Raw genomic sequence first — 24,305 nt, forward strand, 5'->3', positions numbered from 1 at the left:
GACTTTGCGGGACCCGATGCTGCGCGGGATCCACGCACGAGATCCACGTACGTGTGTGCGCGTGAGCGCGCGGAGGGGGAGGGGAGGGGCGCGCGTCCAGAGCCGCACGCGACACGCGGCGTTCCTTCGGCGCCTGCGCAGGGCCACCTCGGCGCCTGCGCAGTGAAGGCCCGGCCGCAGGCGCCGCCGCCGCCGCTGCCGCTCCGGCTGCTGTCGCTGCTACTCCGGGCGGCCATGGGGCAGCCACCGGCCGCGGCGCAGACCTGGAGGTAGCGACGGCGAGCGGCGGCGATCGGGGCCGGCGCGGGGCTACCGCCGAGCCCCGGGACGAGCCCAGGGAGCGGCCAGGAGGCCCCGGGAATGTAGAGGCGTCGGCGGCTGCGGCCGAGCGGTGAGGAGGGGCGGACGGAGGGCGGGCCTGTGAGGGTCACGGGGCAGGCCCATGGGGTCACGGGGGTGGGGCCGAGCCAGCCATTCTCTCCACCCTCCCAAGAGGAGTGAGTGGGAGCGTCTGTGTCCGTCCCAGAGAAGTGTGTGTGAGGGGCCGTCCCAGAGAAGTGTGAGGGAGAGTCTGTCCCAGAGAAGTGTGTGAGGGAGTGTCCGTCCCAGAGAAGTGTGTGTGAGGGTCCGTCCCGGAGAAGTGTGTGTGAGGGAGAGTCTGTCCCAGAGAAGTGTGTGAGGGAGGGTCCGTCCCAGAGAAGTGTGTGTGAGGGTCCGTCCCAGAGAAGTGTGTGTGAGGGAGGGTCCGTCCCAGAGAAGTGTGTGTGAGGGTCCGTCCCAGAGAAGTGTGTGTGAGGGTCCGTCCCAGAGAAGTGTGTGTGAGGGGCCGTCCCAGAGAAGTGTGTGTGAGGGGCCGTCCCGGAGAAGTGTGTGTGAGGGGCCGTCCCGGAGAAGTGTGTGTGAGGATCCGTCCCAGAGAAGTGTGTGTGAGGGGCCGTCCCGGAGAAGTGTGTGTGAGGGGCCGTCCCGGAGAAGTGTGTGTGAGGATCCGTCCCAGAGAAGTGTGTGTGAGGGTCCGTCCCGGAGAAGTGTGTGTGAGGGGCCGTCCCGGAGAAGTGTGTGTGAGGGTCCGTCCCAGAGAAGTGTGTGTGTGTGTGTGTGTGTGAGGGGCCGTCCCGGAGAAGTGTGTGTGAGGGGCCGTCCCGGAGAAGTGTGTGTGAGGGGCCGTCCCAGAGAAGTGTGTGTGAGGGTCCGTCCCGGAGAAGTGTGTGTGAGGGTCTGTCCCAGAGAAGTGTGAGGGGCCGTCCCGGAGAAGTGTGTGTGAGGGGCCGTCCCAGAGAAGTGTGTGTGAGGGTCCGTCCCAGAGAAGTGTGTGTGAGGGTCCGTCCCAGAGAAGTATGTGTGAGGGGCCGTCCCGGAGAAGTGTGTGTGAGGGGCCGTCCCAGAGAAGTGTGTGTGTGTGTGTGTGTGTGAGGGTCCGTCCCGGAGAAGTGTGTGTGAGGGGCCGTCCCGGAGAAGTGTGTGTGAGGGGCCGTCCCAGAGAAGTGTGTGTGTGTGTGTGTGTGAGGGTCCGTCCCGGAGAAGTGTGTGTGAGGGTCTGTCCCAGAGAAGTGTGAGGGAGTGTCCGTCCCAGAGAAGTGTGTGTGAGGGTCCGTCCCGGAGAAGTGTGTGAGGGTCCGTCCCAGAGAAGTGTGTGAGGGGCCGTCCCAGAGAAGTATGTGTGAGGGGCCGTCCCGGAGAAGTGTGTGTGAGGGTCCGTCCCAGAGGTGTGTGTGTGAGGGTCCGTCCCGGAGAAATGTGTGTGAGGGTCCGTCCCAGAGAAGTGTGTGAGGGTCCCTCCCAAAGGAGAAAGTGTGAGTGAGTGTGTCTGCCCAAGAGAAGGAAGTATGAGTGAGTGAGTGCCTGCCTGTCCTGAGAGGAGGAAGTGTCTGCCTGTCTGGGTGAGAGAGTGTGTTCCTCTGGGAGTCAATGTGCAAGTATGCGGGCCTGCCCCTCTGCAGGTGACTGACTGTACCTGGTACTTGTGCGAATGAGTGTGATTGTGCAGATGAGTGTGATTGATGGGCCCGCCTTTCTGTGACTAAGTGTGAGCTTGAATGCGTGCCCCTCTGCGTGTGTGTGCCCACCCGTGGCCTTCTGGAGGGGTGCCTGCCTTTCTTGTGGATGAGCATGAGCATGTCTGGGCCTCTTCAGGAAGCTGTGTCCCCCTCTCTGAGAGTCCTGCTGGCCCCCCTCTCCCATGCCTGTCCAAGCTGGTGCGCCCTTGTTGATGCCCTTTCTCAGGGGAGGGGACTGACTGGCTCTAATTAACAAGCACGTGGGCCAGGCTTTGATTTACAAGCTTTCGCTGTATTTAAGCCCTGCCACCCTGGGAGGTCGGGGCCCTGTGCTTGGCCTTCTGGAGCAGCGCCAACAGTGTGTTGTGAATGACCCGTAAATGAGCCACAAGTTGGGCTTTGCAGGAGGGCAGGAGCAGGGCGGGCCCTGGGGCCTGTGACAAGTTGGACGGAGGGATGGAAGAAGGTTTTCTTGGACACCAGCCCTGAAGTAGATTGTTTTATAGCTGTGGGAGATTTTTTTTTTTTTTTAATAGGGTGTGAAATGTAGCCTTGAGGTAAACATTAGAAATGTGTGTGAGCAGCCCCTCACTGGCTCTGGGTTGGGCATCGGGCAGGGTTTGTGCTCGAGTTCCTGGCCTGCCTTGTTGGGAGAGTTCTCTGTCTGCTGGTGCACATGGCTGCTTCCCCAGGATTTCAGAAGTCATGGGGCAGAAAAATTGGTCAGCCCATGACCAACCTGATGCTTCTGGCTCTCCACTTAAGGAGGCTCCTCAGACAGAGTAAGATGCATCGATGTCACCTGGCTGGACACCAGCCTTTCATCTTGCTAGGGTCCCCCTGGGCTTCTCTCTGGGCAGGTCTGTACAGTTCTTCAGAACCCACTTGGCACCAAGATACCCCCAAAGGAGCCCGACGCTAATAAAAAGATGGCAATTAGCGAGTCACTTCATATTCCTCGTATAATGGTCCATCTCTTTTTGTTCAGTACAGTATGAATTAGTCAGCTGCCTCTTTTGCCCAGGGCCTACAAATCATGCCATTTAAATTGACTCTTATCTTTTTAACTGAGCAAGCATTTACTGAGCACTGACTGCGCCAGGCATTGTACCGAGTGCTGGGGGAGATGGAAGCGGAAGCCCCGTCCGTGTTCATGGAGTGTGTACATGTTAATTAATTAATGAGAGAACCCAGACTGACAGACTTGGGTGTCTATGGGCTGTAGACATCCCATACAAGGCGGTCTTGGAGGCATGGGCTGTCTATGGGACATCTTGAAGAAAACCAGGGATTCTGGGAGGCAGAGGTGAGGGTGGAGGGCACAAGAGTCTGGCACGTTGCCAGCGTAAAGGCCTAGAGTGGACTCACAGGAAATGCCCAAGCCACTGTGGAGGACCAGAGTCAGGACAGGAAGTGCCAGAGTGGGGGATGGGGGAGAAGGGCCACTTTAGGAAATCCTTTAGGTAGCTGGGCAGAAGCTTGAGACATTGAGGTTTAGACCCTGGGAGATGAAAAAGATAGGGTTGCCTCAGGGGTTTGGAAGGGAAAAACAGGGAGCTCTGTGTCTGACTGTTGAGTTTGCAAAACCTGAAAGAGTCAGAAAAACCTGGATTCAGATCCCTCTTCTGTGGTCCTGGGCGGCTGAGCATTGATCCAGCTTCTGGGGGCTCATTTGGGAAAGTCAGGGGGTTGGGCCAGATGACTTCAAAGGGCCCTGTTAGCCCCAGGTGAGCTTCAGATTTACTTTAAGATGACCCGAGTTGAGGTTCAGGAGAGAGCAGAGGAGCTGCCAGCGGAGCCCTTTTGGGGCTTCCCCAGCATCTGTCATTCAGGAGCCTCATACTTGTGGATTCATGCTTAGCAGTGGTCCCAGGAGTAGGAGTGAGCTTTCAGATGTTGCCCCCAGTGTTGGAGCTCGAGCATACAAATGCAGATTTGCATCCCAGAAATTTTCTAGTCCTGCTTTCTTTTCAATCTCCCTGCTAAGTAGTCCAGTAAGAAGTGGACATTTACCATTAAGGAGATTGTTATTGAAATCTTTTATTTTTCTGTTGCCTGGGTTTCCCCCAGGATCCCCTCCTTTCTCTTCCTTAACAAAGAATTTTATTCATGGAGAAAAACAGGAAGAAGAGAAAAAAATCAGCCCCAAATCGCCAGCATGTGGGGAGAGTGCCGGCCGGTGTAGACGCGCTTGGCACCTGGGCACGGGCGGGCGGTGGAGGCGCGCCTTCTTGGGGCCCTTCCTGGGGCGCAGCCTCTCGGAGCCTTGCCAGGTGGGCTTTGCTTGTTTTCTGGGGCTGCTTTGCTTTGCATTGTCATCATCTTTGCGAATTACCGGCTTTCTGGCCTTGCTCTCTCCCTTTTGCAGAATTGATGTCAGATGCATTTGTTCTTTGTGACGGCGCAGCAGTTTTCCATTCCATTCTTTCTCTACCGGGGTTTGTTTAGCCGGCATCCACTTTGCTGGCAATTCTTTGCAAACACAAAAAGTGCTGCTATAAATGTTTTGCTGGAGCTGGGTGGAGCCCTTGTTTCTTTCTTTTCTGAGTGACCTCCTTGGTCCAGCTATGGAATCTGACTTAAAGGTTATGAACATCTGAGTCACTTTTTCTGCGTTAATTCCAAATTTGTTTTGGAAATTTACAATTTAGCAACAATATATTGATGTTCCTGTCTTTCTACCATAGAACGTTCCATCTTTTCTCATTTTTGTTGGGGTTGGGGGGAAATCTCATTGTTTTCATCTTTTTCCCATTCTTTCACATGTTTGTTAATAATTTGAAAGTCTTTTGACCATTTCTGTTGGAAATAGTTTTTGTTCTACAGACATTTATTAAGTACCTGCTGTGTGCAAGACCATGTTGAAAACCGAGGTAGTGAATCCTCACACACTGTTAAGTAATACAGAATTATTCTGCATGTGTTATTCTAGGTTTGAAGCTGTTTTGAAGTCCTGAGGACAGATTGGTAACAATATATTTTTACTAAGTCTTTATCAGCCTCTGAGCTCTCCGGAATGGCTCTCCTTGGCAAGTTAACTTATTGTTCTTTAGGGTTGTGAAGTTCTATGTGACTACAGGCCCCTGGCTACCCATAGCCTCCATATCAGCAGGGAGACACAGTTTCATCTGGTCTTTTGCCCTTTAATTGCAGGAAAAGGGTGTGCCCAAAAGCTAATACAAAATACCACGGGCAGGTTTTTTTTCCTGACAAATGAAGGTTCTAGGGACTCCAGGGTTTTTTCCCCTACAAAAGCAATTAGATTTCCGTTTAGATTTGATTTTCTATAATGACTTAAAACTGTTTTCTGTTGACCTTTTCGTGAAACATTTGTTTAAATTTAAACAGATTCAAATTGTGTCTTGGAAAAATTTATGTTAGGGTTATATTAATTACTGTAACATCATTATTTTTCATTGCCCTAATGATAATAACATTTAAAAAATCTCCATGATTATTTTAACTTAAAAAAATTTTTTTTTTGATATATGACACTTTTGAGGATATCCCCCCACACACACCTTTTTAAAGGTAGATTAGCCTTTTTTATTTTACTCTTGAAATGTTCCAGAGTCTTGATGAGTGGATAGCTTCAAAAACAATTATTTGTGTTTTAATAAGCCTGAGATTCACTTTCTCCCCTCCCTCATTGAGAATACAAGAAAAAAAAAGATAAACATATGTAGTCAATTGCAATAAATTTCTATATTGGCCATGTCCAAAAAAAATTTTGCCTCATGCATTCTGAGCTCATCTTTCTTTTAGAAAGTGAGTGGTGTGTTTCAGTATTAGGCTTCTGGAATCCTGTTTGGTCATTTCTCCAATATGAGATGTTCAGCACAAACGTATTTCATCACGTTTATATACCATAACTTTATATACCAAACTCTCCAATTTATAGGCATTCTCTCAGATCCCATTCTTTGCCACCTCCTCAAAAAGAGCTGTGTTTTTGTGCATACTTAGAATTTGTTTTGTGTAGGTCTAATCCTTTCCTTAATTTTATCTTCCCTTTAATTCTCCCTTCTTCCCATTTCACTTTTCCCTCCCTTATAAATGAAATATATTTCTATATCCAACTTTGTATAGTATTATATAAACTTTGTCAAATTTAGATGATAGTGAGGTTTAAAAATGAGTTCCTTACATATAGAGATAGGAATTTATGCATCCAGATTATGTGAGTTAATTTCTCTTAAACTTCTTTCTCTCTCTTCCCCCCTGTGTATTCCTCTTTCCTTCATATTCCATTCTTAAGATCATCAAAATATAACAGAATGATTCCCAGGTCTTATCTTACTTCTTCAGATCCTGATGATGATAGATTTCTGGGAGCATATATAGATCATCTCCCCATATTTAAATGTTAGCATTTTATCCTTGTTTAGTTTTTTATAATTGGTCATTCTTTTCTTTTTATATTGCTTTGCTCTTCTGTGCTTGAACTTCAGAATTTCTCTCCAGCTCTGATCTTTTTGTCAGGAATGCTGAATAAATTATTTTTGACTATAAGCCTATATTATTTTTGGAATATTATATTTCAAATTCTCTGCTCCTTTATAGTAGTAGCTACTAAATAGTATGTGATCCTGACTGTAGCCCCTCAGTACTTAAATTTTTTTTCTTTGTGACTGCTTGCAGTATATTTTCTTTTCTGGAAGAGCTGGATTTTTGGCTGTCATGCTACAGGGAGTTTTCATTTTGGGATTTGTTTTAGGATATAACTAGTGAATTTTATATTTTCACTTTGCTCCCTTATTCGTGAAGATCTGGACAGTTGAATTAAAAAAAATTCTTGAAATATGTCTAGGCTTTTTTGATCACGGTATTCATATAGTCTACTACATTTTCTTTTTTTTTTTCCTGAATTTTGTTTTTATTTTAATATTTCTTGTTATTTTATGAAGTCATTGGCTTCTGTTTGGTCCATTTTAATTTTTAAAAAGTTTATTGCTTGGACAAAGTTTCATTTCTTTTGTGCAGATCTGTTTTATCCCCAATAGTATTTTATTTTTCCAAAAATGTGTAAAAATTGTTTTCAACAATCTTTTTTTTTTTCTTTTTCTTTTTTTTTTTTTTTTTAATTAAAGCTTTTTATTTACAAGATATATGCATGGGTATTTTTTCAGCATTGACAAATGCAAAACTTTTTGTTCCAACTTTTCCCCTCCTTCCCCTACCTCTTCCCCCAGATGGCAGGTTGACCAATACATGTTAAATATGTTAAAAGTATAAGTTAAATACAATATTAGTATACATGTCCAGACTGTTATTTTGCTGTACAAAAAGAATCGGACTTTGAAATAGTGTACAATTAACCTATGAAGGAAATCAAAAATGCACGTGGACATAAATAGAGGGGATTGGGAATTCTATGTAGTGGTTCATAGATGATGACAGAGTTCTTTCCCTAGGTACTATAGCTGTTCAGTTCATTACTGCTCTATTGGAACTGATTTGGTTCATCTCATTGTTGAAGAGAGCCACATCTATCAGAATTGATCATCATATAGTATTGTTTCAATAATCATTTTTGTAAAACTTTGTGTTCTAAATTTTTTTCTTTCCCTCCCTTACCTTTTCCCTCCCCAAGACAGCAAGCAATATGAGATAAGTTAAATATGTGCAGTTCTTTTAAACATATTTCCATATATGTCATGGTAGTGTGCCAAACTGTTAATTACTTTTCTAATTCTTCTCTCATTTCTTTTCCAGTTTTTCCCTCAAGTACTCTAATTTATAAAAATATTTTAAAAGCTTTTTTTAAAAGTTCATGCTTCATCTCTCACAGTAATTTTAGTTGAGTTTGCACCCAAACTGTGTTTTTCTCTGAGGTAATGCTTGTCATTTTCTTCTGGATTTATACCTTGAGTATCCCTGCCCCCTTAATAACTCATTCAGGTTGAATTCTTGTTTTATTTGTCTACTATCCCTGCCTACTTCCTGACGTTGGACTTAATGTCAGAGCTGAGCTCTGCCACACTTCTGGAGGGAAGATCTGGGCTAGTCCTGTTGCTGCTTTCTTGGCTGTTGGATTTATTGTTCTAGCATCTCAGGAACAGACTGGGGACTTGACAGCTTTCAGTGCCCTCGAAATGATCTGGTCCTGGGCACAATGTTATTGCTGCCCTCATGATCTGAGCTCCACAAGTCTCTGACCTGGATTTGGGTCTATACAAGATTGGACTGCAGCTGGACTCTCCCTGTCAGTCAGCTAGAAAGTGTGTTGGTTCAAAAGGGAAAGAATTGTCGGCTGCACCTTGGATCAGGGATTGCTGCCTTGGTTATTCCTCTGCCAGCTGTTGCTGCTGCTGGCTTCTGATCTTCCTTTCTCAGTACATCACTCAGGGCCTCTTTACCCAGGTAATGCTACTCCTATGCAAGGGTCCTCTTCTCATTTAGCCCCAGCTCTGTGATCTAGAACCGGCTTGCAGACAGCAAAGTTTCTAGGTGGTACATTGTAGTGCCCTGGTAAGAGTCTGGGGTGGGGCCCCGATATTGTCCACCAGTTCTTCTTGTGTTGGGGTGCCACCCCTCTTTGGGTGCTGGAGTATTCTGTCTACCCCGGCTCTTGTCCTCAGACTTCCCCATCTGTCTCTCTGTGAAGAGCTGGGATGGACAAATGATGCACTGTGGATTTTTTTGGATTTCTTCTTTGGGATTTGTTATGGTACATTTTCCAATTTTTTTTAAAGGAATTATTTTCTTCATCGAGTTTTTATATCTTTTACCATTTGGACTGTTTGGGGGTTTTAGTTGTAGTTTTCTTTATTAGTTTTTGTGCCTCATTTACCAAGTTGTCAGTTCTTTTTTCCTAATTTTCTTACATCACTCTCATTTCTTTTCTAAGTTTTTCCCCTTATCACTTTCTTTAGCTCTTCCAGGAATTGTTATTGGACTTGGTAATAAACAATATTTTGCTTCCCTCCACCCCACTTTGTGGCTTTCTTTGTGGTTGTTTTCACAATATTGTTTCCTTTTGGATTTGTTTTTGATCTTCCCTTTCACCATGGTAACCTTTTAAGGACAGGGTTTTTTGATCGTTATTTGTTCATTTTTCAAGCCTATATCTTGTCTTTGAATTTTGAACTTTTTTTTTTAAACTAGGTTGAAATTGGGCTTCAGGCCTCTTTGGAAGTTACTAAATTTTCTGTGCTTCCAAGGTGTGTGTAATCTGAGGAAAAGTGTCAAAACTGCCCTCCTGGACTGCATGCTGGTCCTTACTCAGGAAGGACTTCTCTTCTGCAGCCACAAGTACTAGTGTTCCTCTCTGTCCTGAAACTGTAACCAGAGACCTTGTACTCTTGCATCTGCGAGCACTTCTGATGCCTTGATCTGGAACTGAGAAACAGGTAATGGAATTGCTAGACGGCGTCCAGTCCTGCTTCCGATGCTTGCACTCTTTCTGACCAGTTTTCTGAGCCTCTTGCCATCTCTGGGAAGAGAGCTCCAGAGACGGCTGCTGTCATTGCTTCTCACCGGTACTGCTGTTGTGTGCACTCTGGGTTGGCTCCAATCCCAGTGTCCCAGACCTGTCTTTCTGACTTCCTGAGTTGTCTTGGATTGGGAAAAAATCTCACCCCAAACCTTTGTTGGTTCTGCCACTTCAGGAGTTACAGGGCAGGGCTGGGTTTGGCTGGAGTGCGCTTTTCATCATTTTCCATTCCAGTCTGTTCACTTCCTAGGTGCCTTTGGAGAAGAGTGTGGAGGGGAATCCCCCTCCTTGGTCTGCCCGGGATCTGTAAGTGATCTTTGGAGCGAATGGGCAGGGGTGGCCCTTCACAAGACTGAATGAGGGCTGGGTGGGTAGCCCAGCTCACGCCAGACTGCAGTTTCATTGTAGCTTGAGTAGCATGTGGGAGTCGAAGATGCCAGCCTGATGGATGCCCTTGGTGGCCACAGCTTCCATGATGTGGCGTGTGACGCACTTGTTGATGGTCGTGTTTTTATCTTTGGCCACCCATTGGTGCACTGTTGAGTTGCATGTGGTCAGGGTCCTTCTGGGATACCAACCAGTTCATGCTCATTGTCCACTTGTGAGGAAGGTTCCCATGGCCCCGATCTTCCCTCTCCTCCAGGATGGTTTTTTCTGGTGCTCACCACAGTGAGTTTCTTCCTTGTACCGTTGCTTCCATGACCTTTAACATATTTTTGAAAGTTTGGGAATCCTTCCTTGTTCATTTTATTATATTTCCTCTCTCCTGGGTTTCACACATGATAGAGATTCAGCAAATATTGTTGAATGGCATTTTTCTGCCTTCCTGTGCCTCAAGGTCCTGTGTTCAGTTGCAGCTTACAAACATGTTTCTTGAGAGTTTCATTATAAATAAGCTGTCATGGAAAAATGCATTTGTTCTAACATCTAAAGTTCTAAATGATAGATCCCTAGGCTGGCCCTGAAAAGCCTGTTGAGAAATCCCAAAATGTAGCCAAAAGAACACACTATTTTGTAACGGAGAAAAACACCTCCATTATTTATATATAGCATTTCAGAGTTTAGTCATTTTATGGAGTAGAAAATACTGCTAAAATATTAATAATTATAATAAATTAATGTATTTGTCTTAAATTCTCATCCTTGATCAAGAACAGGTGTAAAGTCAAAGAAGAGAAACAGGTGGCTTTCTTCATGATTTGAAGAAGTTTTTTCTAGGAAACTAGATTGATGGTGATACTTCGTTCAAATTTTGCTTAAGACAAAACTTATAAGCATATTTCAAGGGAATGTGTTAGACCTTGAGGATAAAGACCCCTCCTCCCAAAGGGTATTCTTCCCCCAGAAGAGTAGGCTTATATTAGTTGACTTTGCACATCTGTAGTGAAAGGTTTAGAATAGTTGCTCCTTAATTACTTTATTTAACCTCTGTCTTTGATAGTTGTGTCTCTGTTGTGTTCTCTCGGATCTCCTGCTGGGGCTCGTTGTCTCCCATAGGCGATGTCTAATGAAATCACTTGGGTAATGGATCAGCAAAGAGGAGGAAAAGTAGCCTCAGGGATTGGCCATCATAACTTGGTTTTCCAATTAGATATATAGTAATTTTGGGGTCCTGATGACTTTGTGCTAGGAATTCAACCTGGGTTCATCACTATAAAAACCTCCTTAAGGATTAAGGATAACAAAAGTCCCACTTAAGCGATGATCCTGTCAGTTCTCCTCCCTGCTTGTCTCCTGGAGTAGTCAGTCAACACCCCTTCCCATGGCCCTCCCAGCTACCCAGGACAAGGACCCATCAGCATCACCAAAAGAGCCACAGTTTTCCAAAATCATTCCGGCCCACTCTTGCGTTCTTTTGGGAGTCCAGTTCATAATTCCTTTAGAGTGTCTTTCCATGTGGAAGAACTCTGGATGGTATACAGCTGAGCTTGTTATCTGTGTGACACATCGTTCTGTCTTTGTCTCTTTCTCTGTCTCTGTCTCTGTCCCTGGTCAGGCACCTTCGTCCCAACTTTGTACCTCTTTCAGGGTCTCTAACACAGAGCAGAAGCTTAATAAATATTTTCTAAGTTTAATATAGTTTCTTACCATTTATTGTATAGATAGCTTTTTTTTACCATTAGCACAGTATATATTTTTAAAAATTAGATTTGAATTAATGTATGGGTATTAAGACAACAGAAAATAAAAAGCCTCCTTTGATTTGAAAACAATAAAGAGGGGGAAGTATTCCTCATATATTCTCTTCACTTCCAAAAAATCCAACGCAACCTTGCCAATTAAGAATCTCACAACCAGATATTCATAAGGTTGGTTTTTTTTTTTATTAAATATGTGGGTCCTGGTTTTTATAATAAATTACAAAATCTGTGCTATCGGAAGTCTGAATGCACTTGAAGGAAGTCAGAAATTTGATTTTTTTAAAAAATATATCATTAAGCCAAACACACAGCTTGATTAAATGCAATTGAATCCTGGTCATATTAATCATTGCTAAAATGGAACATGGAAGACTCAGTTCAAGAAACTGCTTTTTGTGTTTAATGGCATTATTTTCTAAATTATGTTATTTTTAGTCATCATACCCATTATAGTCTAGCAAAGATTGATAGAGCTTCTGGAATAGTTCGGCAGTAAACATGAATGTTCTTTAAAAATGAAGCTATTTGTTTTTTTTTTTTTTTTTTTTTTTTAGCTCCTTCAAAAGTAAACTCATTTTTTTGCCAGTAAAATTCAAAGCTGAAAAATGTATAAGGTTTTCTTTGGTGATGGTGGTTTCAGTTGTGTATGACTTCTTCATTCATTTGGGCCTCCTGTTCAAGCTAACGTGGCATGATGGGAAGAATCCTGGCCTTGCCCTTGGGATCAAGCAGCCTGATTTTGACATCTTGGCTCTGATCCTGGATCATCCTGCTTAGTCTTTTAGCCTTTTTTTTTCCTTAAAGGGGAAAAAACTGTGTCTTCATTCAACACAATTAGTTTTTCATACTAATATGTATGTAATTTCATGTATTTAAAATCATGATTCTAAAAATGCATAGGCAAACCCCAAAAGGGTTCGTGACAGATAAAAAAGATCAAGAAGCATTGTTCTAGTTGTTTTAATTTTTTAAAATTTTCATTTATTTTGTAGTCAGAAGCAGCCTTCAACTAGCTTTTTTTAAAATAGTATTTTATTTTTCCAAATACTCATAACTATAATTTTCAACTTTTTTTTTTTGCTCAAAATTCATTTTTGTAAAGACTTTTTGTTCCAAATTTTTCTTCCTCCCTTAACCCCCCTTTCCCCAAACAGCAAGCAATCTGATATGGGTTAAATATGTGAAACCCTTTTAAACATAATTCCATATTTATCTGACTGTTTTTGTCTTTTAAAAAAATTTATAATAACTTTTTATTTTTCAAAATACATTCAAAGATAGTTTTCAGCATTTGCCCTTGTAAAGCCTTGTGTTCCATATTTTTCTCCCTCCTTCCCTAACTTCCCCCCTTCCTTGTATAGCAAAGAATCCAATATAGGTTAAACATGTACAATTCTTCTAAACATATCTTCACATTTATCATCAGATTGTTATTCTTAAAATGTATTTTAGTGAAGGAAAAGAACATAGCAAACATGTCATTAATTGCTGGATATTTGACCATTTGAGGTGGGAAAATGAAGAGTTTTGTCAAAACATGGAAGTGTGATGTGACTTATATACCATTTATTGTCGTCTACAACCTGTGAATATATTGGAAAATTGTATTTTTCTACTTCCAGTTACTATTTGACTTACCAGAGGAATCCATGAAAAGACCAGTATTTCAGAACTCACATTTTGTTTCCATAAATAACCCAATGGTAATTCCAGCTTTTGGTGACAAAATTTGTTTTTTATTCTTATGTGATATAGAAAGTAGTGTTGGGCCTGGAGTCAGGAGGACCAAGGTTCAAATCTTGCCCTTGATGCTTGCTAACTTTGAGACTTTGGACAAGTTAGTTAAGTCCTCTGGGCCTCAGTCTTAGGATTGGACCAGTTGACCTCTGAAGTCTTTGAAATCCATTCCAGCCCTAAATCCATAAACTCTGAGTTTGGGAATTTAGTTATCTATGAGTTATAGTGCAAAAGAGGAAAGTATCTTGATGCTTTAAGCAACATAAAATCTTATCCCCAGATTTCAGTTCTGGAAGTTCCTACTTTATTCATCCTATTAATAGACAGTTAAAATAAATATAGAACCTGAGAGAGCTATCAAGGACAGAAGTGAAAAAGAAATACTGTAGCTAGTAATCTCAGGGGCCGGACAGTAAGGGGGAGTGAAATGTAATTCTGACCCTGTCGGAATGAAATGATAATACAGGCATTTCTTTATTGTTTGTGCCTTTTCCCTTCTGTCCTCATAACTATAGAACAGTTTCAGCAAATACAGTGAACAGTAAAGCAAATGGAGATTGAAGATAGAGCTGTAATCATGCGATAGGATTTATTAGTCACCTTTTATCAAATGAGATAGTTGCAAAATGCTGTTTCCACCATGCCTGACACATAGTAGACACTATAAAAATGCTTATTCCCTTCCCCTTCCAATGCAGTGACAAAAGTGGAAACAGTCCCTGACCTCAAAGAGCTTACATTTTATGAGGAGAAACAATCATTACACTTAGGTATATGTGAACTCCATATTGACCTAGGTGCCTCCGGGAGAGGAAGTTCAGTGGAGGTCTGCACCTGCTCTAAGTCTAGAAGCTGAGGAGGCTCAGGATTAGCTATGTGGGGCAAACTGCCTGGAAGCCAGGTCTTCCTGATTGAGTCATTTGTTTTTTCCCCTGTGCTTTGCTGCCCTATCTATGTTTATATGGAGACCGTATAAACAATAGAAATAAAGTAATTTCTGGGGAAAGGCACTACTAAAGGATCCCAGGAGGCCTCCTGTGGGAGTTACCATCTGAGCTGATCTTTGAAAGGAGCCAGGGATTCCGAAAGTGGGACAGTGGCCGGAGAGGGACAGCAAGGCTCATGTGTATGAGATCAGAACTGGTAGGTGGGGGGGGGGGGGGTGCGGGGTAGAGGAGATGGGACAAAGTTAGTGGGTTAGTGGAAATGCTGGGCAGAGACTTTGGAGTCTGATCCTGGATGTTAGTGAGGGCTTCACTGTGGAGAGCTTGCTCTCAGCCAATTTGAGTGTTCTGTATTGTCCTAGAAACAATAGGAAGCTGCCAGTGTTCTTGAGGAGGGGCTGATGGGATGCGTGGATTTCAAGCTGGCCGAGATGTCCATCCAAGGATGGCTAGTCCAGCTCCCTTCTCTTATGGCTGGGAGAAATGTATTGAAGGGGCAAGATCCCAGCAGAGATGGGAGAGGGAATTGGAGGCTGGCTATGGCAAAAGGGCCTCTTTTTCCTCCAGGGACCTAGAGCAGAGAATGGTGTCAGTGAAGGTGGAAAAAAACCAAAAAAACTCCATGCCTCAAATACAGAGGAGATCTGGTTGAGTCAGAACAAAAATAGACATGCATGTCAGAGCCCTGATTTCAGAGATACAATGGAATCCCCCAGTCCAGGAGGGGCAGGGCAATTTAGGTTGGAAAACCACAAAGGGAAGGGGTTATGGGACAGAATGGACTGTACTCTTCAGGGACAGGTGGGACTGGAAGCACGATGTTTCACAACAATGGTGGGCCACAAGACTGGTTTAAGCTCAGCAGGGTGAGCCAGTGAACACTAGCAAAGGCAACTGGGAGTGAGCGAGACTTTTGGCTCATTACAGGCTCCTGATTGGCTCCTTTCAACAAACAGGCTTATTCTCTGTCCCTTATCTATAGAGTTTGATATAGAGATATAGATATTTTAGTCTCAGGAGTATTTTCACAATAGGTAGCAATATAGAGGGATTATGAAATATGCACCTGGGGAGAGGAGGAAGCTTACAAAATGGCCTTAATTTTCTTACTATAGTAGGAGCTTTGTTTGTAAGCAATGCACATCACTTTGAGAATACTTCTACTTGTTTAGTCCTTTGAGTCTCTTCATAACCCCCATTTGGGCTTTTCTTAGTAAAGAGACTGGTGTGGTTTGCCATTTCCTTCTCCACTTTGTCCCCATTCTGTAGATGAGGAAACTGAAGTAAAACATTGTGATTGAGGATCACTCATCCAGTAAGCATCTGAGGCTGGATTTGAACTTCAGAAGATGAGTTCTTCAGGCTCAGTGCTCTCTGGACCAGCCAACTGCCTGGTGTAGTTCTCCTTGATGGGATACAAACCCATGTGCGCTCACTTCTTTGTGTATCTGGTTTTTGATTCCATCGGTGCTCCTCTCCTCCCTATCTCAGGTTGTGACAGTGGTTATAACTGGAGCCAGATTGGGCTAAGCCCGGCTGAGGAAACCCCTCTGGTCCCTGGGTGGCAGATAGACAGGCCCCAACGGGGGGATGGGTGGTGGGTGCCAGGGCCCCCAAGAGCCCAGGAGGACTATAGGCTGGAGAGTGACACCACCCCTCCCCTCCCCCCAGCTAGCCGTGACATAGCTCTTTTACTATTACCGTTTTACAGATTAAGAAATAGACTGAGAGGTTATGAGACCTTCCGTGGTCACTAGGACGTGTCTGAGGAAAGACTTGAACCTGGGTCCTCCTGATTCCAATTCAAGCTATCACATAATTAATTAAATCCTAAGTAATTACTGAAAACCTTATAACTTGCTTTCCTGTGACATAGGTAGAGAATGCATGTAGCAAAAGAAACAGTCTGGCTGATGGATGGAGTGCCCCACTTGGAAGTCAGGAAGATGGCGAGTCACGCCTCCTGGAATTAGCTGTGACTTTGGCCAGTTTTCTAAAGCCTCTATCTCCTCATCTGGAGATCCTGCCTGGAGTCTTTTTCCCAGCAAGGAGTCACTTATGCATACATAAGGCCCGGGGTGCCTTATACTCGGGGTTCACTGTGGCACAGGTCTCTAGACTCAAGGGAGTGAGGCACAGAGCAGATAAAAGGGGAAGGTGTTAACTGTTTTTGACATTTTGTGTTCAGATTTAAATGCAAAGCATATTGATTATGGAAATATGTTGGGAAGAAATGCATGTATTTAACCTATATCAGATTGCTTGCTGTGTTGGGAAAGGGGGGGAATGAAGAAAAATTTGCAACACAAAGTTTTGCTAAAGTAAATGTTGAAAACTATCTTTGCATGTATTTGGAAAAAGAAAATGCTATTAAAAAGAAAAAAAAGCTTTAAATGCAAAGGCATGGACATGGAGAAGAACAAAGAGATCAGTTTGACTAGACCAGAAAGTGGAGAAATGGAAGATTTGTAATGGGGCTGGAAAGATGTGTCAGCTCAAGGCTTCACCAGACTTAGAAGCCAAATAGGAGTTTACATTTGATCCTAGAAGTGAAAGGGGTCCAAGTAGGAGAGTGGCCTGGTCAAAGCTGGGCCTGAAAGAAAACCACTTTGGCACTCAAGGGAAGGATGGGTTTAGACTGGGGAGGGACTTGAAGCTGGGAGAGCAGTCGGGATATTGCTGTAGTCTAGGCAAGAGAACTAAAGTGGTGACTGCTGGAATAGGGAGGAAAGGTCTGATGCAAGAGATGTAGTCAAGAGTAAAAATGGCAAGATTGATCAGTTGATTGGATGTGTAGGATGAAGGAGAAAGTAAAATGCTGTGTCAATAAACCAGAGACTAGAAGAAGAATGGGACTTTGAGTAAGAGAATTGGATAGGTAATGTTTGAGGTATGTTGAATTTGAAATGTTTACTTAAGAGTCAGTTTAAATTAATTAGCAGAGAAACTAATTGTAACAGTATCTGTAAGGAACAGAATATAAAATAAACCCACAAAAAGACCTTTTTCTTTATAGTAGTAACAAAATCCAGGAGAAAATGATAGAAAATGGCTTTAAAGTTTACAAAACTTTCTTTTCCTCTGTCCTTGTCTCTCTGTATTTCTCTTTCTCCCTGACTTTTGGTTGATTCTGATTACAGATAACACTGGGCAGTAGGTATTTGCCCATTTTACAGGTTATGAACAGTGACTTGCTTGTGTCAATGTAGTAAGAAGTGTTTGTAATTCAGGTCTTTTTTGATCTTTTCCAAATCACTGGTGGATTATGGGCATTGTGGTTTTATGAGGTAAAGGAATTATAAACTACAACCCTTTTATGTGATTTATCTTTTGCTGAGGTTTGTTTATGGGTTTCTCGGTCATTTAAGCATTCATTAAGTGCTATGGGCATAAAAAGAAAGCCAAAAGCATGTCCACTGCCCTCACATTCAAGATGCAGAAAATTGTGCACCCAAGATGGGGGGTCGGGGGAGACCAGGAAAAGCTAGACAGTCTATCTTGAAATCAGGAGGCAGAGGTGAAGAGGAAGAGTATTCTAAAATCATGGTTAGTGGAATAGGGTTAATGTAGGGCTCAAGGAGAACAGAATCTAAACCAGAAGACCTTGTAATCATTTTCTCTTGATTTTAAAGATCGGTAATAAAATAATTCTTGGATCTGATTAATATGCACAACACTGACAAGGGAATGACCTTCATCACCCTTTCTTAGTCTTACTAGTCACTTGGATGACCTAAAATGACTTTGCTATTCTCCTCAGAGTTCATCAGCCAACATCCTAATAACCATGAGAGACATTGAAAAAAGCTCATGAAAAGACAAGCACAGTAATCCATCAGCATGATGAAGTTTCAAAACCTGTAAAGCTCCGATGACTCAAGTGCCTATAAAGATAACATCTGTGCAAAACTAGGCTGAAATCTAAACTGTCTATCATAATACGGGAATGTCTCAGAGCTCCTTCGAGGAGCCCTTGATGTTGGGGGCCCTTTACAAAAACCCTTCCCCTCTTGTTTAAAGTTTAAGTTGCAGTTGGCAAACTTGGGGAAAGTTAATGATTTTGAAAAATATGGAAATATATTCAGATACATGGGGAATAATAGGCTTTAAATAATATGCCAGTTAACTGTTAAAATCTGTCGTGGGGGTTCTTGTGTAACATTATTGCTAGGCACTTAGCAACAACTTGTCTCTCTCTTACAATGACCATATGGTTTGAGTATATTATTAGCTGTGGTTCATAGGACTATGATAAATATGCATTTGGAATGAAAGTGCTTGGAGAAAGCAGCCAAGTGTAAAGACTCATAGGAAATCTGTATTAGAAAATAGGAGAAAATGAACAACATATGTGAGTCACACACTACAGCTTCATTTGTGAATCCTGAGACTCCAAAATCACTTGCTGCATTTATTAGAAAGTATGGAAAAACATTACTGGGATGATTCTAGATCATTTTGATAAAAATGAAAAGGTATACTAGCCCTCTGGAGCACATTTTCCCTAAGGGCTAACCTATCAACTCCTTTCCCAAGCTATGGAAGCCAAATAGGTTCAAGAACATCTGTGAGTTAAATGGCATTGTTCCTATTTTCCCATTTAGACACTAGATTTGTAAGTTTGAATAGCAATGTATTTTTATGATATTCAGAATGCCATTTTGTTCAAGTGCTGGTTAGTTATGCTTCAAAAAGAAATCCTTTATTCATGTAAAGTTGATAAAATAATCTTCTTTAACATCTGGATTATGTCTTTGAAAGTTTTGGATTTTGCCCTTAGCAGTAATCTGCTATTTATGAGCTATTTGGTTCTGTGTGGCAAGAGATACTTTGAATAAGTCTATGATTGGATTTTTGTCAAATTTAGCAAAATAGAAAATGTCTTCTGTGCTTTCTATTTTTGAATTTGAATATTCATTTGTAAGCAGAATTCATTTCCCTTCCTCATTTCTAAAAGTGCTTATTACCAAAATGAAAGATGGAAACGTTTTTCTTGTCAAGTAAAAATTAATCAAGAAAAAGTTTTAATAAGTTTTATGTCCATTTTTTTGGGAAAGCTGGCCTTAATTTATTTTAAAATGTATTGTTGAAAATCTTAAGGACAAAACAAGGCACTCAGGTTTTGGAGTGTTTCTCTTCAGGCTAGACTTTGAATAGGGATTTCTTTGTTTAGTCTAAGCCACTAAAAAATAAGACAATACTGCAATCGGCTTCAAATATATAGATAGTTTCACGATTATTACAGGCCACTGGGTGGTGCAGTCAAGAAGTCTCTTCTTCCTGAGTTCAAATCTGGCTTCAGACACTTGGTAGCTATGTGACCCTGGGCATATTATTTAACCCTGTTGCCTCAGTTTCCTCATCTCTAAAATGAACTGGAAAACTCAAAAATGGCAAAGTATTCCAGGGTCTTTACCAAGAAAGCCCCAAAAGAGGTCATGAAGACTGGGGCGTGAGAGAACAACAGAAGCATGATTATCATTTCGGGAGGGCTACACTGACCATCCAGACTTCTCTATTTCATTGCCAATCACTTTACCTCCTCAGCCTTTCCAGCTCCACTTTTCCATTAGAATATAAGCTCTTTAGGGGGTAGAGACTGTCTCGTTTGATTATTTTTGTAACCTCAGTGCTTAGTGTAATGGAATATAAATGCTTTATCTTATAGTGAGCTAAATAATTTTCTTTTTTTAACTAGGCTAATTAAAACTCTGAAAATACCCCTTCTCCCCTTTTCCATTCTATAGCTACTGTTGATCAGAGTAAATTAGAGATGAAATATTTAAATGGAAGTGCCAGGCTTGTTGTAATGTAAAGTACTTCCGATTTGTCATACTTAATATTTAAGTAATGTCAAAAATGGCATTGCAAAGTAGGAATAATTTGTACTTTCCCTTTGAAATCATTCTAGATTTCAGTAATCGTCAGTATATTTATTCTGTAAAAATTAGAGGAAAAAATTAGATCAAATACACTTGAAGCTATTATGTATGATTTATATATATATATAAATTTTATGCCTCTCTTTAAAGGAAATTGCATGAATGGAAAACTGAATAAAAGGAATGTTTAGTTTTGGCAAAATTTTCATTTAAAAAACTCAAGGCATTTGAAAATGGTAATACATTTATTTAATACAAGTTATTTTAAACAATCGACAAGTATCTGTTCAGCACTTAAAATGGTGCTAGGCACCATGCCGAGCAACAGGGATAGAAAGAAAAGGCCAAAAAATATTCTAGTGAGAGAAACATCATGTATGTAAAAGAGGTGTGTTGTTCAGTTGTGATCAACTTTCTATGAGCCCACGGACTTGGTCCATGATGCTTTTTTGGCAAGAAAAATACTGGAGTGGTTTACCATTTCCTTCTCCAATGTTTCCATTTTACAGATGAGAAACTTGAGGCAAGTAAGGATTAAATGAGTTGCCCAGGGTCGTAGGCCCTGGTAAGTATATGAGGTCAAATTTGAATTCAGATCTTCCTGACTCCAGACCAGTACTCTCTCCCACCTTGTTGGGCCTAATCGATAATATGCAATATACTTAAATAGTGGATTCTTTTTTGTTTTTTCAAAAACAAATTTGTTTTACACACACACACAGACACAGACACACACACAGACACACACACACACACACACACACACACACACACACACACACACACACACACACACCCCAGGTTGTTTGTTAGCCCTTTAGGGACAGTTGCTGCTGACTACTTGTTTGTTATTGAGATGTTTATTTAGGACGTTATACAACTGTTAGAAATCTCACTCTTGTCATTGTGGAAATGGGTGAAGAAGAACTGCACATACATTGGATTACTTGCCCTCTAGGGGAGGGGGTGGGGAAAAGGGAGAGAGAAAAAAATTGGAGCACAAGGTTTTGCAAGAGTGGATGTTGAGAACTATCTGTGCATGTGTTTTGAAAATACAAAGCTCACAAACAAAAACAAAAACAGGTCTATTGGAATTGGCCTGGATCACCTCATTGTTGGGGGAGCCGGGTCCCTGCAGTTGATCATCACATGGTCTTGTTTTTGCCGTGTACAGCCTTCTCTCGGTTCTGCTCCCTTCCCTTGGCATCAGTTCATGTATGTATGAGACTTCATTTCTTAATTTTTTTGCTGAGGCACTTGGGGTTAAGTGACTTGCCCAGGATCACCCAGCCAGAAGTGTTAAGTGTTTGAGGCTGGATTTGAACTCGGGTCCTCCTGACTCAGGGCCAGTGCTCTAACCACTGCAGCACCTCGCTGCCCTGAGACTTCATTTCCTACAAGGTGCTGTGTCTGCATATTGGGCAAGCAAGGGTCCCCATGTCATGGAGAAGGAAGGCAAGCATGGGAGGACCCGAGGCAAAGCGGCCACAAGCTGAGAGGGATCTGAGCACCTGACCACGGAGGTTCCTAGTTTGAGTGAGAGGATCAGCTTCCATGAGATTTATCAAGCAAAGATACAGACAGACAGATCCCACCGTCACCTGCCGTGCTCTCCCTCATATTGAAGTATGATCCTCCGAGAAGACTGCTTTCTAACCTAATATTTGTTCAGGCAAGAAAACCTAAGCCTGACAAACAACAACGATGACATCTCACCACCCATAGCCTCCGTTTATTATTAAATTCAGTGTGCACATTAAAAAAACCAATCTCACTCTTAGATGAGCTTTAATACCATTGGGCAGAAGATCTTTCCCAAATCATAAAATGTTTATCAGCTTCAATCATCTGCTGTCATTGTTTCTGTTGCCTCTTTGTAAAGAATGAGGTATTGATTTTTCCTTAACTTGGAACAGTCTTTTGTAATTTTCAGGAGTAATTTAAGAAAGGATTAAAAGAAAACAGGTGTCTGGAAGAAAGCATCTTTTGCCCTGTTAGCGTTCTCTCCTTTTTTCCTGTCATTTGATCTCTTCTTTGTCCTTTTCACCTTCTACCTTGGTATCCCACTTAATGGTGCTCCCTTTTCGTCCCCTTCCCCGCTCCCCACCCCGGGAAAATGTCTACTCCCTGAGAACAGGCTCGCTCTTCATTTGTCGTTATGCCCTCTTTGAGCAAGGACAGCTTTTGTTTGTGTGTCCTCGGTGGTGATTCACATAACTAATCTCTCCGTGACCTCATCACTCCGGGATTTCTTTCCAACAATACAAATTGTAATCCATCCATTCCTGTGCTCCTCTCACCCAAGGCTCTCCTCATGCCATCTGCCCTTCTCCCTCACTCTTGCCATATTTTTAACACATGTTTTTTAAAACATTTTTTAGTCTTTTTCTTTCATAATTTTTTATTTGTATTGTTATAATATGTTCGTGCACATCATGTGCCTCTCGATCCCCCATTTTCTATTCTTCTGAAGCATTGTTCCATGATTGAACCATATAGTCCTTGTTGAATGTTGCTGTTGAAAAATGACCTTTGCTTGGGTCAGTAAAAGAATTTTGCAATTTTCCAAAAAATAATTCAGCCTCCTTTTCTCTCCCTGTTTTAATTCTGAGCCCAATTTATTTTCCATTTGTGGTGCCCCTTGGTAGTGTCTCTCCAAGACATGACTGCTGATAGATGAATTCTGTTAAGTTTTCCTGTCTGCATGTGCATCTTGGTAAAAGACATTATGATCTCCCTTGTTTTCCTGTGTAGTTGGTCAGACTAGGTCCTTTCAGATAGTTAGAGAAGTCACCCAGGTGCCTCTCAGTTGTTCCGGAGGACATCACTGTTGGCTCTGCTGTATCTCCTCAATGAGTGACCAAAACAGTTTTTACACAAGCTCGTCCCTGGGGTTAGCGCCTTCAGGGAATTATATCTAAGCTTAGATCATAACTGGGAAATACCCTGTTAATATTTTGTTCTGCAGAATGAAGTACTCCTTACTGGGACTTCTTTTTATGGCAACTAGGTGGTGCAGTGGCTAGAGTTCAGGGCCTGGATCAGGAGGTCCCATCTTCCTGAGTTCAAATCTAGCCTCAGACACTTACTAGCTGTATGACCCTGGCAGATCACTTCACTCTCTTGGCCTCAGTTTCCTGATTTTTTTTTTTTTTTTGGTTAAGAGCTAGAGAAGGAAATGGCAATGTAGTATTTATGCCAGTAAAATCCCAAATGAGGTCACCAAGACTTGTAAACAACTCAACAACTATAAAGAAGAATGAAAACATTTATACAATTGGATGCAAGTGGACCCTTAAGTAAAGACAAGAAAACAGTAGACACAATGACAACAGTGTAAATGGAAAAGAACAAGACAAAATAATGCTGCCAGTAACAAAGAACAAGCCTGCCCCTAAAGAATAGAGAGAAGGGCACTGCTTCCCTACTCCTTAACTCGTCACAACTATTATAACTTAAAGAATAATTTATTATAAGGTATCTTTCTGAATGGGGGCAGCAAAGATTCTGGGAAAAATTTTGTTGATGTTAAAAAAGATATAAATACTTTATTTTTAAAAAATTACTCAAGGACTATCATTCTCTATTAAAATTTCAGTTTTACTTTTTGTGATATTTGGAATTTCCTTATCTAGAATTTTTTGGTTCTTTTCTCAGAGTATTCATGACAAATAGATTTGAAGATTCTTTGTGGTCTATAAGTTTTGGACTTCTCTCATTCCTTTCTCCTGAATCATATTTTTCAGTTTTGCTTTGTTTTGTTTTAAATTGTCTTTTGTCAAATGTTGCAATGAAGTCCTTGAAGATCAAAATTTATTATGATTCAACTTGATGGTTCTTGCTAAGTTCTTTATAGAATTTCTCTACCTCTTTATCCTCTACAAAAGGTGTCAGTGTATATATAGTAGGATTTTCTCCCTCACAAATAATTAGCATGATCATTGAACCTGAGGATGGCCAAATATTCATGAAATGATTTGTTGCTTTATTTTCTTTTCCAAAGATAAGCCCACAAGGAGTGCTTTTAGACTATTCTCTTTTCATCTTGTTTCTAGACAGAATGCCAGGATTGCTAGTTTTCAGCTTTTTGTTTACTTCTTGGACAAGGATCTCATATTTAAACAGTAACCGATCATGATTTTAGGGATGTTGCTCATAGAAAGGTGGAG

General features: G+C 42.0%; 1 protein-coding gene across 1 annotated transcript in view; it reads left to right on the forward strand.

Moving 5' to 3' along the window:
- The first annotated feature begins 220 nt into the window (after window positions 1-220).
- The window catches only part of NADK (NAD kinase), a 46,746-nt gene continuing 22,661 nt past the window's right edge, over window positions 221-24,305 (forward strand). Inside the window, exon 1 of the mRNA XM_051988791.1 lies at window positions 221-391. The gene's annotated coding sequence lies outside the window, so the exon portion shown is untranslated. The remainder of the gene's footprint in view (window positions 392-24,305) is intronic.

The sequence above is a fragment of the Antechinus flavipes genome, chromosome 3, assembly GCF_016432865.1.
Source record: "Antechinus flavipes isolate AdamAnt ecotype Samford, QLD, Australia chromosome 3, AdamAnt_v2, whole genome shotgun sequence".
In the NCBI taxonomy this organism is placed as follows: Eukaryota; Metazoa; Chordata; class Mammalia; order Dasyuromorphia; family Dasyuridae; genus Antechinus; species Antechinus flavipes.